General features: G+C 43.1%; 1 protein-coding gene across 2 annotated transcripts in view; it reads right to left on the reverse strand.

The window, feature by feature from the left end:
• Positions 1-17,331, reverse strand: part of EFHC2 (EF-hand domain containing 2) — a 203,199-nt gene that overhangs the window by 5,731 nt on the left and 180,137 nt on the right. The window lies entirely within an intron of this gene.

The raw sequence follows: 17,331 nt of genomic DNA on the forward strand, positions 1-17,331 counted from the left end.
AGCTGTACGCCAATAAATTAGGAAATCTAGAAGAAATGGACGCATTCCTGGAAAGCCACAAACTACCAAAACTGGACCAGGAAGAAATAGAAAACCTGATCAGGCCAATAACCAGGGAGGAAATTGAAGCAGTCATCAAAAACCTCGCAAGACACAAGAGTCCAGGGCCAGATGGCTTCCCAGGGGAATTCTATCAAACGTTTAAAGAAGAAATCATACCTATTCTACTAAAGCTGTTTGGAAAGATAGAAAGAGATGGAGTACTTCCAAATTCGTTCTATGAGGCCAGCATCACCTTAATTCCGAAACCAGACAAAGACCCCACCAAAAAGGAGAATTACAGACCAATATCCCTGATGAACATGGATGCAAAAATTCTCAACAAGATACTAGCCAATAGGATCCAAGAACACATTAAGAAAATTATTCACCATGACCAAGTAGGATTTATCCCCGGGACACAAGGCTGGTTCAACACTCGTAAAACCATCAATGTGATTCATCATATCAGCAAGAGAAAAACCAAGAACCATATGATACTCTCATTAGATACAGAGAAAGCATTTGACAAAATACAGCATCCATTCCTGATCAAAACCCTTCAGAGTGTTGGGATAGAGGGAACTTTCCTCTACATCTTAAAAGCCATTTACGAAAAGCCCACAGCAAATATGATTTTCAATGGGGAAGCACTGGGAGCCTTTCCCCTAAGATCAGGAACAAGACAGAGATGTCCACTCTCACCACTGCTGTTCAACATAGTTCTGGAAGTCCTCGCCTCAGCAATCAGACAACAAAAAGACATTAAAGGCATTCAAATTGGCAAAGAAGAAGTCAAACTCTCCCTCTTCGCCGATGACATGATACTCTACATAGAAAACCCAAAAGCCTCCACCCCAAGATTGCTAGAACTCATACAGCAATTTGGTAGCGTGGCAGGATACAAAATCAATGCCCAGAAATCAATGGCATTTCTATACACTAACAATGAGACTGAAGAAAGAGAAATTAAGGAGTCAATCCCATTTACAATTGCACCCAAAAGCATAAGATACCTAGGAATAAACCTAACCAAAGAGGTAAAAGATCTATACCCTAAAAACTATAGAACACTTCTGAAAGAAATTGAGGAAGACACAAAGAGATGGAAAAATATTCCATGCTCATGCATTGGCAGAATTAATATTGTAAAAATGTCAATGTTACCCAGGGCAATTTACACGTTTAATGCAATCCCTATCAAAACACCATGGACTTTCTTCAGAGAGTTAGAACAAATTATTTTAAGATTTGTGTGGAATCAGAAAAGACCCCGAATAGCCAGGGGAATTTTAAAAAAGAAAACCATAGCTGGGGGCATCACAATGCCAGATTTCAGGTTGTACTACAAAGCTGTGGTCATCAAGACAGTGTGGTACTGGCACAAAAACAGACACGTAGGTCAATGGAACAGAATAGAGAACCCAGAAGTGGACCCTGAAATGTATGGTCAACTAATATTCGATAAAGGAGGAAAGACTATCCATTGGAAGAAAGACAGTCTCTTCAATAAATGGTGCTGGGAAAATTGGACATCCACATGCAGAAGAATGAAACTGGACCACTCTCTTTCACCATACACAAAGATAAACTCAAAATGGATGAGAGATCTAAATGTGAGACAAGATTCCATCAAAATCCTAGAGGAGAACACAGGCAACACCCTTTTTGAACTTGGCCACAGTAATTTCTTGCAAGATACATCCACAAAGGCAAAAGAAATAAAAGCAAAAATGAACTATTGGGACTTCATCAAGATAATAAGCTTTTGCACAGCAAAGGATACAGTCAACAAAACTAAAAGACAACCTACAGAATGGGAGAAGATATTTGCAAATGACATATCAGATAAAGGGCTAGTTTCCAAAATCTATAAAGAACTTATTAAACTCAACACCAAAGAAACAAACAATCCAATCATGAAATGGGCAAAAGACATGAAGAGAAATCTCACAGAGGAAGACATGGACATGGCCAACATGCACATGAGAAAATGCTCTGCATCACTTGCCATCAGGGAAATACAAATCAAAACCACAATGAGATCCCACCTCACACCAGTGAGAATGGGGAAAATTAACAAGGCAGGAAACAACAAATGTTGGAGAGGATGTGGAGAAAGGGGAACCCTCTTACACTGTTGGTGGGAATGTGAACTGGTGCAGCCACTCTGGAAAACTGTGTGGAGGTTCCTCAAAGAGTTAAAAATAGACCTGCCCTACGACCCAGCAATTGCACTGTTGGGGATTTACCCCAAAGATTCAGATGCAATGAAATGCCGGGACACCTGCACCCCGATGTTTCTAGCAGCAATGGCCACAATAGCCAAACTGTGGAAGGAGCCTCGGTGTCCATTGAAAGATGAATGGATAAAGAAGATGTGGTTTATGTATACAATGGAATATTCCTCAGCAATTAGAAACAACAAATACCCACCATTTGCTTCAACGTGGATGGAACTGGAGGGTATTATGCTGAGTGAAATAAGTCAATCGGAGAAGGACAAACAGTGTATGTTCTCATTCATTTGGGGAATATAAATAATAGTGAAAGGGAATATAAAGGAAGGGAAAAGAAATGTTGGGAAATATCAGGAAGGGAGACAGAACATAGAGACTCCTAACTCGGGGAAACGAACTAGGGGTGGTGGAAGGGGAGGAGGGCGGGTGTTGGAGGGGAATGGGTGACGGGCACTGAGGTGGACACTTGAGGGGATGAGCACTGGGTGTTTTTCTGTATGTTGTTAAATTGAACACCAATAAAAATTAATTAAAAAAAAATAAAAAAATAAAAAAAAGAAATCTAGACACACACAGAGATGCATACACAAACATTTTTTTATTTATGTTGCAATGGGGGCTGTTTCTATTGTCAAGGTTAATTGTTATTATATAAGAGGTGCAATATCTTTCCTGGTGTTACGTTAGTATCCAGAAACAAGATGTCAGAAACACAGGTAAGGGTTCAATAATTCTGTGATACAATTGTGGAAGCAACCTGTTTAAGTACTGTTTCAGCTGAGCTTTATGGGATGAGGAACAGTTCAGCAGGGGCCCGAAGTGGTAAAGGATATTCTGGGCATAGGGAACAGCATAAGCAAAGGCCCACAGACCTAAAAATCTATTTTCCAGAAAGTGAACAGCTAGCCCAGTTATGGTTTGGAACACATAGTCCGAAGTGGCAAGAGAGGTGGTTGGAAAGAAAGGATGGGGGCCAAACTTGGAGCTCCCCGTGCTAGTGTAGACTTCAATGTTTTAGTTGGGGAAAGCCACTGGTGGGTCACCATCAGAGAAATTTGATTAGAAATTAACTAGATTCACTCACTGGATATATGAAGAATGAAACAGAGGAGGAAAATCACTTTGGAGGTTACTGCAATAAGAATCCTACAGAGAGAGAGAGGACTGTGCCATAACCCGGGGAGCTGAAGTTGGGGTCAGTGTGAGCTACATCTCAAAGATTTTGCTGCAGTAGAACATATTCCTGGAAGGTGATCGATTTAGAGTGGTGATAGAAAAAAGGGGTAGTGCTATGGGTTGTACTGCGTCCTCTCAAAAAGGATATGTTGAAGTCCTAACCTCTGGTATTTCAGTATACGGCCTTATTTGGAAATTGGGCTGCTGCAGAGGTAATGTGTTAAGACAAGGTCATGATAGAGTAGGGTGGGTCCTTCCTCCAGTAGGCCTGGCATCCTTATAAACTAATACAGGTAAGGATAGTTCTAAGACTTCTAGGTATAATAATATCAATGATATTTGCAGTAGTTTCCTAGGGTCGCCGTAACAAATTACCACAAACCAAAAGGCTTAAACCAACAAAACTTCATTCTGTCACTATATGGGGGGTCTGAAGGCCAGGTACTGGCAGAGTTGGTTCTTTCTGGAAGCTCTAAGGGAGAATCAGTTCTGTGCTCCCTCTCCTAGCTTCTGGTATTTGACAGCAATGGTTACAGTGCATTTGCCTCTGTCTTTACGTGGCTTATTATGAGGACACCAATTACTGGCTTTAGAGTTCACCCTAATCCAGTATATTCTCATTTCTCATTTTAACTTTTAATTACATCCGCAAAGACCCACTTCCAAATGAGCTCACATTCTGAGATTCCAGATAGACACGAATGGGGAGGGGTTAGGTGCATAATACTCAACCCAGGGCACTATAAGCAAAATAAGGAAATCAGGAAGAAGAGAAGTTTTAACTTTTTTTTTTTTTTTTTTAGTGTGGCAGTAAGGATCAGAGGGGTTGGAAAACTAAGTTCAATGTGGGACTTATTTAATTTGAGGTGCCCACAGGACATCAAGGTGAAGATTCTGGTAAACACATAGGAGTAGGGTTCTGTGTAGCACAGAGCTAGAGTCCAGAACTGCAAAGATGTGGAAGTCACTGAAACATGGGTGACATGTAAAACTCTGATAATTAAGAACACTGATACAGAATCAGAAGAACACCAAGTACTGGCATCTCTATGTAAGGCATTAAACAGATGATTTATGATAATGAATTGGTTGTATTATGGGATTTATACTGCTGAATAGTGATGGTTATACTACTCCTACTAATCAATTTATTAGATATTTACTATGTATGCTTTTATATGTTTTACATGTACTTAGTTATTTAATCATCACAGAAAACTCTAAGAGGTAGCTATTATTATGATACCTATTTACAGAAAAGGAAACTGAGGCATAGAAGGGTTAAGTTGCTTGCCCAGAAAACTGCCAGTTAAGTGGAGAAGCCTAGACTATAAACCCAGCAGTGAGGCTCCAGAGCTCTGCTCATTTGTCGAGCTACCCTCCAAAGCCCAGCAGAGGACTGGGTCAATCTAGAAGCAGCCGGCTCTCATCCTACATAGCTACATCTGTTCCTATCATTGTCAACAGGAAAAGTTGAGTAGAAAACAATGTGGTTCCAGATGTGACACACCTTTTCTTTTTCAAGAATGCCTCCTGGGGCACCTGGGTGACTCAGTCGGTTAAGCATCTGACTCTCAGTTTCTGCTTAAGTCATGATCTCAGCGTTGTGAGATTGAGACCCGAGTGGGACTCTGCGCTGGGCATGGGGCCTACTTAGGATTCCTCCTCCCTCTCCCTCTGCTCCACCTTCACTCCACTCATGCACTTACTCTCTCTCTCTCTCTCTCTCTCTCTCTCTCTCTCAAAAAGGAATGCCTCCCGTCAGACATTGGAGGTTGAGCTCAAACCACCAACCAGCTGTGTAAAGAAGGAAATGCCATTCAGATGGATGAAGCCTAAACCAACTCCTAGGGCGTATTCGTATCACATGGAACTTAGTGAAATGTCCTTCCTACGCCAAGAAGCAATAGATAATTGTGTGTGTATACATATATACAAACATATACGTACATGCACAAAATTATACACTTTAATCAATAGTCATTCAACACGTCCTCAGAAATTTCATTACTATTTTTGCTCTTAACCCTCTTAAGAGGTATTTTAAAATTTGATCATGTTATAGAGGAATATAATACAAATATATATACTCAAAATCACTCTTTCTTGATAGTTTTTTAAAATAAGAATTTCCAATACAAAAATAATAAAATACATTATACAATTCATATCATTACAAAGAAATTATCTGGGGAATGGATTCTCTTATGAAACAGGCCAGTTCTAGAAGGTCCTTCCCTCACAGCTTCATTAGACAGCAAAAGTTCTTGCTGTTTTTGAGCAAAGGGCCATGATTTAACCTCTAGCAATAAAAGAAAAAGAAACAGAGGGATTCGTGTCGGAATAATGATGACTCAAGAATTTGGAGATGAGAATTAAATTTATTAGCAATAAGCCAGACTCAGACAAAATGAAATGCAATACCTTGAGGTTTGAGATGAAGGATAATTTAAGATGAAAAGACGAGAGTCCATTTCTTTACAGCTTAATCACTTTAAACCCCATGGCTCATGTAATGCTTTCTGGACTGCTCCAGTCCCACTATATTCTTTCTAGAATCAATACTACTTCCCTGGATTTGATTTCCCTCTTTCACTATTTTCCAGGATTCAGGTGGGAGTGACTTTTTCTGCCCTATTCCTGATAAATGCCACAGGCATATTTGCAGTAGTTGAGGAACCTGGGATCCACATATTGTCAATACGCTATTGTGATTCATAATAAAGATAAGTATATCTGGTCTTTGTCCCTATTTCTGGCCCAGAGCTCCTGAAATCCTTGAAATGTCCTAAATGATGAGAGAGATAAGGTATCTTAGGTTGTTAATGAGACATCTTTGGAAAGCACCTAGGGATGGGGGGCTGGTTGCTAAGGTAACTGACCTTGTAATTAGAAGGTTGGAACTTTCAGTTCCCTTCCCCCTAGACCTCCTGGGACAGAGCTGGAGGTCTGAGTTCAAACGCCAATGCTCAATGATTTAATCAATCATGTCTTTGTAATAAGCCTCCTTAGAAACCCAAAAGGACAGGGATTGGAGAGCTTTGGGGTTGGTAGGAACTCATGGACATTTGAGGAGTGTGGTGTGTGCAAAGGGGGTGGAAGCTTCCCGCCCCTCCCCCTACCTTGCCCTATGCATCTCTACCACCTGGCCATTCTGAGTCCTACATTTTTATAGCAAACCAGTGATCTAGTAAGTAAAATGTTTCTCTGAGTCTATAAGCTGCTGTAGCAAATTAATCAAACCCAAGGAAGGGAGTCATGGGAACCTTTCATCTGTAACCGGTTGAACAGAAGCACAGGTGATAAACTGGTGTCTGAAAGGGGGGTGAGGAGGGCAGTCTTGGGGCCTGAGCCCTTATACCCTGTGGGATGAGATGCTGCCTTTGAGCAAATCATGTCAGAACTGGGTCGAACTGTAGCTCAAGCACATGTCCAGAGTTGTTTGGTGTGCAGGGTTGGGGGGCACACCCCACACATTGGCATTGGTACCAGGATTATAGCCAACCCCTAATTTTAGGGAGAGATTTTAGGGGTCCAACTGACCCCTAATTTTAGGGAGAGGTTTCTAGGTCCTAGTTTAAACGGACTAACAGAAATTAAATTGAGATCCAAAGGAGGGTGGGAAGCAGGAGGTAAGATCGAAGAAAATCAGGGGAGGGGAGGCATCAATAAAGTATAGGAGAAAGGTATCTTCTTCACAGCTTGGGCTGTAATTGGGTCCATGTAAATTGAGTCACATGGGCAATGTCTCTGCAAAATAAAGAAGTCTTTGGGGACATGAGAAATCCCACACTCCCACTGCCTAATTGTTCTAATAAATCCACAAATGTTCTACGTTATATAATATTTATGATAATCTGGGCAGTGAATAAGAATACTCTTTGTGTTCACGGACCTTTTTATTCGTGCTACACTACAAAAATGAGAAAAGTCCAGGTCAGATTGTATTCCTAGCAGTGCATGTATGTTTTATTTTATTTTTTTTTAAGATTTTATTTATTTATTCGTGAGAGACACAGAGGCAGAGACAAAGGCAGAGGGAGAAGCAGGCTCCACACAGGGAGCTCGATGTGGGACTCCATCCCGGAACTCCAGGATCACACCCTGAGCCGAAGGCAGACACTCAACCGCTGAGCCACCCAGGCGTTCCTGCACGTACATTTTAAATGGAGATAACTGCATGGTAATTTTACATCAGGAGAGCTCATCCGTGGCCAATCCTTACCATTCCAGATGGGGATGAACCTGCTAGTGGTTCTGTAAAACAGCCCCCCGACCACACATACATGGCATCTTAAATGTCTGTGTGTGGCAGGCTTTGCCTGCACCCCTCCCAGTCCCCTCACCCTTTCCATTTTGGCGCTCATCGGCCTGGCTTCCAACTGCCAGCATCTGCTTTTCCTGAAAGCTTTTCTTTGGCCTCTGAGACCCACTTTGGCTGTCCCTGTGACACGCCACAAATGCCTGGGAATTCATTCTTTCCCCCCACGTCAGGAGCACCCTCATCCATGACTGAAGGGAGCTGATGGATGAATACCGCAACCCCCTTGCACTCTGGGTGGGAAAACACTAAGGTACATCTAGGTCACTGGATCCTTGACTTTCCCAGAGGCATTAAGCTCCCGTCACCAAATGATTTGAGAAGATGCCCTGTGGTAGCCCTTTCCCTTCCACTCTTCACCCCCCACTCCCAGAATAGTGTTCTTTTCAACCTCCCTGCACAATCCATCTATACTCAAATTCTTGTCTCCAAGTTGCCTTCTAGAGGAAGTCAAACAAAGATACTATGCGATTCTGGATTTACCAGAATTAATAAAATATCTATGGAAGTCACAGCACAGCTTGAAACAAGAAGCAACTTCCTGACAAACTGGCGGATGGATCCAGAGTCTCCGAATGTGGCTTCCAGATAATTCAAGAGACGGCGCCCAAATCTCCAAACCAAATTCAATTTCATCTGGAGCATATGCAATATTTTCTGGAAGAAGGAAGGGCTACAAAATGCAGAGTGAAATTCAACAATGATGCACAATCACGACTCTAAAATGGCTGGGAATCATTGTCTGCAAGAGAGCCCCATGGCATCTTCCAAGCTGGCTTTGACTGACGCTACTGACGATGTCAAACAAGTTGGCAATAAATTACTTGTTCATCAACGGTGAAAAAATGTAGCTGCTGATCTGTAAAATCATAGACCCTTGAAGCAAAGATGGTACTGGCTGGGAACCCAGTAAACAGCAGCTGCCCAGTGAGAATAGAAAAGCTGTGTGTGAGCTCATGGGCTCTGGATTTATTTGCTTTGACATTTTTAAAAGGAAATTTAATTGGATTATGTCTCCTTCTAGTTTAAAATTTTCTACTGTAGTACTGGCCACCAGATGCATGAGGGGAAAAGATCGGGAGCCAATTAAATTCCACGCTTCACTGAAACAAGGTTATTTTTATTCCTCCCAAATGTAAGGCTGATGGAGTCATGTTAGTGATTTCACTCTGTTATTCCCTCTACTTACGCAAAAAAAAAAAAAAAAAAGAAAAAGAAAAAGAAAAAGAAAAAAGATATTTCTACAGGAAATATCTACGAATTTGTAGACAAGTCCAATAGGGTATATAGAACTGCAACTGTGGTTTCCTTGGATTTACTGCCTTCTAATAGGTTGATGTGACCTCAGAAATAATTAAATTAAGTTGACAAAATTGCAAAAGCAATTAAATTTCCGTGAATCAAATTGCCATTAACTTGGGGAAGAAATTTTGCAAATACTTGTTGAGATAATCAAGATCATACTGATGCCATAAGGAAAAGCTCATCGATAAACCCTGGAGATTTGCTTATATTCCTATCTATTTCTATCTTTACTGTAATGCCAATATGTCCCAATTGCTTCCCACTCCCCTATAGAAAGTTTCAACAGAATTGTCTTCTGAGTGAGTGTAGCTAGAACACAGGGAACTTTCCTTGAAACTGCCTTCCAGGGTAAATAAAGTTTTCCAGAAAACAAGGATTTTTGCTGAGCTTTAGTGGTAGGCTTCTGCATACAATTAAAGCAGACATCACCCAGTGCTTTGAATCTTAATGGATTCCGGCAGAATCATTCCCTACTAGGTCACTGTTTGGTGTTAGGTAATCGGTATGTGTTTATCAGCTACTTTTAAAATCTAATGAGAATGACTAATAGTCTTTTATTTCAACTGTTAAATTCAACCTCGAATCCTAGAAATAACTGCTTATTTAAAGAGCTGGCACTAGCCCCTGACTATATAATCTTTACCTTTAGGCATGCCTTTGAGTTTCAGCTTCCTGTCTATAAATTGGGAATGATCTTTAATTCTCTCAGGATCGGGACAATAACATGTCATAAGATATTCCACCCTCTAAATACCAAAAGGAGATCCTCAACAAGGAGGGTGTCCTAAGATGTATCCCAAGATGCACCCCACCTGCCCCCACCTCCCCACTGTTGAGGCCATATATCATCCTGTTGTGGCAGGAAAGGGCTTTAGAGCCAATTGCTAATGGTCCAGCAGTTTCAGTGCTCATAAAATGAAGCCACATCCAATTTTTCTCAGAAATGTCAAAAGATAAGACGCCAGTCACACAGTGCCAGTTATAAAGTTTATACGAGAACCGATTTAGTGTTATTTTTTAAAATGTGACTTCTGAGATTAACCAGACAGGCTCTAAGCAGCGGGACCTATTTTGCCAGTTTTACAGCTACCATCTGCGAGCAAGCACAATAGAATGGAAATGGGGTCTCCAGGCCTTGACAGCGCCAGGGCAACACGCTGGGACCGTAGATAGTCCCATAGTAGAGTGGGGGTAAATCATAACCCCAGTGGCTCACCATGGGCTGCAGCAGGAGCCAGGTGGAGGCCCAGCCAAGGGAGCTCCTGAGAATTCAGGCTACAGGCCACAGTCAAGAGTCATATGGTAGGTGACAGTCAGCTTACGCCCAGCCACATAGGGAATCTCTCACCAAAGGGGAGCAGGACTAATCAAAAGCTAGACTGGCTACAAACCACGGTCCCCTTTGTAAATCTTGTTTGTCATTGGACCCCCACTCTATTAGCTGAGACCACCTAACCATTACATGTAGTGGAGCCCCATCTGAGACTGGGGGACTATCATCCAGCAGACCGAGCACCAGGAGCTGTCACCTGGACCTGGTGTGACCCCCTGGCTGTGAGGTTTGTGTACTTGAGCCCAGCTTTTTATTCTGGCAACAGACCATGCTGGGTCATTCTCTGCCCCTAGAAGAGTCATTCTCTGCCCTCCTCCCCTGCCTCACCGCCCGAGTAAGCCAAGTTCTGTGAACTCTGTTATTCACCGAGCTTCCTTGTTCTCTGGCTGCTGGGTGGATCCAGTCAATGAGAAGCAGCAAGAGATCAGGGTATTGCTTCCACCTCCTCTCCCCGCTGTCCCCTCGCTGCCTGGCCAGGGTTTGGCAGTGGCTACCCTCCTCTACCTGCTGCCACTGCTCCAGCTCTTCCACTGGGCTCCACTACTATTGGCCCCTCTCTGCTTCTTGAGACCTATGGAGAGTAATGGTTTCCTGCTCTTGCTGGTGCCTGAGTGCTTCACTGCATTCATCCTACCCACTCCCCTGTCAACAGTCCCATTAAATCTGTATCCCTGACTCCTTTGACTGTTCTGTGTGTATATGTTTCCTACTAGAACCTCACTGGTATGGGGACTTAGCCAGCTCTGTCCCCGAGAGTGGGGCTAAAGGCTTACTTCAAGCCTGCTAACTGGCTTTCTCTGACTGCTGAATAGTGCTAACTAAAGGACTGATTCCCCATCATCGTGCCACCTGTTTTGGAGAGATGTCCTGCCTTTCCAATCCCATGTCCGGTGTACCAGACCTGCCTCCTACTCAGCCACTAGGTAGTTGAAGCCACTAGTCCTGTTCCTCGGTCTGGCCCCTCCATGATCACCCCATACACTACAGTTAATGAGATTAGACTGGGAAGGTGTCCCAAACCCCTACGCCGACCATCCATCCTGTCCGTTAATACTGAAACCAACATAACTGGTGTTGAATCTAATACTGAGGTCCACTCACCTTTCATCAGCCAGGGGGTCCCTTTTAATTTCTCAGTAATATCACCAGTTAAGGGAAGAGATTGTGTTGAGGACGACGTTCAGGACAGTAGTAAAGATGTCCAGCTTCTAAGTGGTGGCCAGTACTAGTAACTTCTAGAGAGCTATTTGCAGCATCTCTGGAACTTCAGCCAGAGACAGCCTGTCCAGCTCATACATTAGAGGAAGCATGTGGCTGCCCAACCCCTGGCCTCCACCTGGGCCATGCTTCCACACTGGACTTCAACCTGCTATTCCTTGTTCTTAACAGGAGACTTTAATCTGTTGTGTCACATTCAGGGCTAGGTCACTCTTACAACCTGGTGGATCTTGTCCTGAAGTCTCACGTGTGACTTCTTGGCTATGGCGAATTTCCCCAAATGTTGGCAATCCCCAAAACTCTAAGTGAGACATTTTCTTTGCCCAACTGGGCCCCCACAGACCTATACATCTGGTCTGGCTCCTCCTGTGGTCTCCTGCAGCATACCCACTCTGTTGTCAACTCCCCACCACAGGCAAAAGCTCAGGTGATGACAGAGGAGCAGGGGTGGGGAGGCGGCTCTGCCCCGTTGTCAGGCCCCCCCCAGTTGATACCAAGAACGATCAACAAAGGCTTCGAGGACAGTAAAAGCAAAAATAAACAAGCTACATCAAACTAAGACACTTCTCCACAGCAACAGAAATGAGCAGCAAAATGAAAAGGCAACCTACTGAATGGGAGAAGACGTTTGCCAATGATGTATCTGGTAAGGGACTTACATCCTAAATATATAAAGAACTCCTAAAACACAATATCAAAAAACCAAACAGTTGGATTAAAAAATGGGCAGAGGACCTGAACAAACATTTTTCCAAAGAAGACATCCAGATGGCCAACAGGTACACAGAAAGATCCTCAACATCACTAGCCATCAGGGAAATGCAAATGCAAATCACAATGCGACCTCACCTGCACCTGTCAGGATGGCTTTTATAAAAAAAAGACAAGGTATAATGGTGTTGGCAAGAACACGGAGAAAATGCACTGTTGGTGGGAATGAAAACTGGTGCAGTCACTGTAGAAAACAGTATGGAGGTTCCTCAAAAAATTAAAAATAGGTCCTACAGCCCAGCAATTTTGCTTCAAGGTATTTATTAGAAGAAAATGAAAACACAAATTCAAAAACACATATGCATCCCTATGTTCACTGCAGCATTATTTAAAATAACCAAGATAGGGAAACAGTCTAAGTGTCTATCAATGGATGAACAGATAAACTGTGGCATATAGATACAATACAATATTATTTGGCCATAATAAAGGAAGGAGATCTTGCCATTTGCATCATCATAGATGGACCCTGAGGGCATTAGGCTGCGTGAAATACACCAGACAGAACAAGACGAGTACTGTCACAACTTCACTTATATGCAGAATCTAAAAAAACAACCAAACAAAACAGAAACAGACACACGGCTACAGAGAACAGATGGTCACCAAAGGGGAGAGAGGTAAGGGGGGGGATGGATGAAACAGTGAAGGGAATTAAGACGTACAATCTTCCAGTTGTAACTAAGACAGGGATGTAATGTACAGCCGAGGGAATACAGTCAATAACATTGCATGGTGACAGGTACATGGGTGACTATTTTGCAACGTGTATAAAATACCATGTTAAACACCTGAAACTAATACAATATTGTATATTCATTATCCTTAATAAAAACAAAAACCAAGAGCGTCAAGAACAGCTGGTTGCCAAGCTATGATGCACCATCCTGGATCCCTTTGAGGAAGGACGTGGCTGTCTGGCTGCTGAGAGTCCCCTTCAGGGATCGCCTCGGCTACAGAGCTGCCTTGGCTGCAAAGAGTCACATTATCCAAGGTCATACCCTTTCCTAAAGCAACCCATGGAAATAAAGGCTTAGCCATTTTGGTCCATCTCAGGACAGCTCTGAAAGGTCATCAAGCTCCAGAGCTCTCTGTGGGGCTGCCTCAGCTGCTCCCTCTGTCCATTCCCGTGTCCTTCCTCTCCCTTCCACAGATATTGATCCCAAGAATGCTCCCAAATAAACCTCCTGCATGTAAAACTCTACCTGCTTCCTGGAGAACCCAATCAATTTGACAGGCTCTGACTTGAGTGTCTCAGGGCATCATCAGACATTAACTTGCATGGTTCAGGAGATACTATGCTTTTCCACTACTGATTGTACTGTATCAACTCTGCAATATTACGCTCAACCCATTCCCACTAAATATTTTCACATGAGATTATAGACTCACTGGTAACATTCCCAAGCTATCTTATATCCTCTTTATGAAACAATAACAAGCTGAGGAATACCAGAGTGCTGGAGACTCTGGGATCTAGTTACGTTCTCATTATTAAGTTAAATCGGTACCATTTTATACCTATGTTCCTTTCTTTCTTAAACTGGCAAAAAAGAAATGGCCCATTCTAAACGTCTCTCACAGACTGAACTGCTTTGAGGCTTGGTGAGCAGAGCTGATAAGAGACCCGAAGTGCAAAGTTCTCACTGAATATGAGTAACAACTGGAAGAACCCACTGCTGAAGCATGGACCCTTTTTCTGGTGCTATACTCCTGTTGATCTTAGCCCTGGAAGGTGTCTGCTCAAGGCCTGGCTGCCTCAGCTGAGGAAGTAAGACCTCTCTATTGTACAAACAATAATAATAGCTAACATTTAAACCCTTATTAAGGGACAGATGTGGTGATAGGTGTCTCACGTGAATCAACTCAATCCTCACAACTACCCCGATGGAAGTACTATTCATTCTTTCTTTTCTTTCAGAGAGACAGAGAACGTGCACACGCACGAGACAGAGTGTGCGTGTGCATGCGCACACATACACACACATACAGGGGAACGTGGAGGGGGGAGGGGCAGAGGAAGAAAGAGTCCTAAGTAGACTCTGCACTGAGCACAGAGCCTGACCAGGGCTTGATCTCGTAACTCCACGATCACGACCTGAGCTGAAATCAAGAGTCAGAAGCTTAATCGTCTGCGCTGCCCAGGTGCCCTGGAAGTACTATTTTTATCTCCATTGTTGAGGGAAGGAAACCTGAAAGGTTGAGTGACTTGCACAAAGTCAGCCAATTAGTCAATCATAGAGCTAAGGATTTGAACTCCGATTCATGTCCCAGTCACAGAGCATGCAAGGGATGAAATGGGGGAGGGGCGGCTAAGGGGAAAGTGGATCTTAGACCTTCCCATGGAGTGACCCCTCTTCCAGTGTGGGTGGTGATTTTTCTGTGGGCCCTTAAGTCAACTTAATGGTTCACAAATGACATTCGAAAGACAGAAGGGGTGTGGGGGAAGAGAGAAAAAAAAGGAAAAGAGGGAAGAAAGAAAGGAAGGAAAAGAGAAAGACAAGATTACACATTATGCCACATGCAGTCAGAATAGTACTGTTTCACAAAACTCTGGTTCCACTGTATCTGTGCATGGTGGGTTGCTATGAAAAAAGTATCTTACTGTGGGTTGTCGTATCCAAAGGTCATTAAATTTTATTCAAATTCAGTCAGCAGGAAAATAAAAATTAAAGTAATAACTCCCACGTGTAAAAATGTAAAATGGCAAAAATGTAAAAATGACTTGAATGCTTATCAACGGAAAACTGGATGAATAGATCATTCTATATCCATATTGCAGCTATTAAAGAATGGCTCGGGTCTATACATATTAAACTAGAGAGATTGCCCATGATGTAGTGGTAAGTAAGAAAAACACACCGTTGATAAATAAATGCATGTGATAGAATTATATTTTTGTACAACCAGTAATGAAGCCCCCAACATATGGGTGAACATAGGGGTGGTGGGCTGGGTGGAACAGAAAGGCAGGGAAGTAGGAACTAAGGAAAAATACAACAGAGGCAGTTGCTATCTTGCAAGTGGCAGCCCGCGCATCATTTGGGGTGCCATAGGAAATAGAGGACATGAGCAAACTGTGTAAGTTGAGAAGAATTTAATACAGTGACGATTTGCAAAGTTGTGGGAAGCGTTTAGGAAAACCAACAGGGGATCCTCTGGTCCCTCAAGGACAAGAGCAACAGTGAGCCAGTGCCACCACCCGGGGCTAAAGGGGCAAGAGAGGGTGGTTACTGGAACCTAGAATGGTGGGCAGCTCTATGGAGGAGGCAGTCAATTCCTGGGACAAGCAGAGAGGAAAGGATTTCTCTCCCCTCCCATCCCCCTCTACTCTCTTGCTGATGCATCCCATTGGCCAACCCAACTGGAGGCCAGGGGGGTAGGGGACCACTGATTCAGCCCATAAAGGTCAGCTGCCCAGGACTCAGAACAGGGGAGGAGGAGCTGGAGAAAAGTCCTAATGGGACAAATGGATGATATCTGGCACAGAATACTATGACATTGAGTGAGAAGGGAGAACAGAAACTCCATCTATCCTTTTTCTTTTTTATATACAACATTAAATATTTGCATAGATGAGAATTAAAAGGTTACCAAAGGACAGTACTGATTTGCTTTTGTGATGGTATCTTGGATTTTAGTTAATGAAATCTAGAATCTTTAACCATAATCACACCAAAAAAGAATTTTTTTCTTTTCTTCTTATTCTTTGTAGTAAAACAGACCTGAGTTATAATTCTTTATCACACATCTTCTGTTTCTCTAACTTCCTCGTCTCTAAAATAGGGATCATGAGAGTACCTATCTCACAGGGTTGCTACGAGGATTAAGCCAGCTAATAGATTTTCAGGTCGTAGGGTAGCGTTTCGCACATGCTTTAAGTGTTTGCAGTTGTCATGGTGACAATGGTTCACCAAGAGCTTCCCAATGGGCACAGACCTGTCTCCATGGCACCTCTCCAAAGTGCCTACCATCCAGCCAGGACAAACTCTAGGACCAGGGTACACCTGATCATGTCACTGTCTTCCTTGAAATCCATCCCATGGGTTTCCAGACCTTGCAGGACAATATTCAAACCTCACCCCTGAAGGTATCTCCAGCCTCATCCCTCTCTATTCCTCCCTTTGTGCCTTCATTCCAGCCACACGAATTCCTTCTGGTTCTATACAAGTGCCATGCTGTCCTCTGTCCCAGAGCCTCTGCTAGGGAATGCCTTTTCCATACCATGCCACTTTTATCCCTTGCTGACTCTTCCTATTCATCACTGAAATCTCAAGCATCATCTCCCCTGAGAAGACCTCCTGTCTCCCCCAACCCCAACCCCAACAGCTCCTTCCTCATCCTATTCCATCCCATGCAGGCTGTATCATGCCACACTCCAAATCATGAATGTATTGGTTCTGCCATTAGTGGGGGCGGGGGGCAAAGGTAGCAACAATGACCTTCGTCTCTGGACCCCAGCAAGGAGCACAGGACCTGCTGAGAGTGGATACTTATTCATGATTTGTCTGAGAATTAAATTTATAAATGAACGAGTTAAATAACCCAAAGTCACTCAACTATGTAAGTGGCAGAGCCAGAATTCAACCCTAGTTATGTTTGACTCCGAAGGCCACCACTGTCTCTCAACCATCTGGAAGTTCTAAGGCTGCCTGACACTCCAGAATAGTTGCATGCCTAAGGGAACTCCCCAGAGGCACCAGACCAGTTCAGGCCAGAATGAGTTGGTCAGCAGAGACTGGGAGGAATAAATGCCTCCTTTCTAGGAGTCACCACATGACATTTGCTTTATCAAGGGACTTTCCCAAGAAAATCAATTTCTGGAGCATGTTAAAATATAAACAAACCACCATCCACCCACCCACTCCTTAAAGACAATTGGTCCAAAGAGATCTTTGAGAATTCAGACAATTCCACAATGTTGAGAG

The sequence above is a fragment of the Vulpes vulpes genome, chromosome X (genome assembly GCF_048418805.1).
Source record: "Vulpes vulpes isolate BD-2025 chromosome X, VulVul3, whole genome shotgun sequence".
NCBI classification, from domain to species: Eukaryota; Metazoa; Chordata; class Mammalia; order Carnivora; family Canidae; genus Vulpes; species Vulpes vulpes.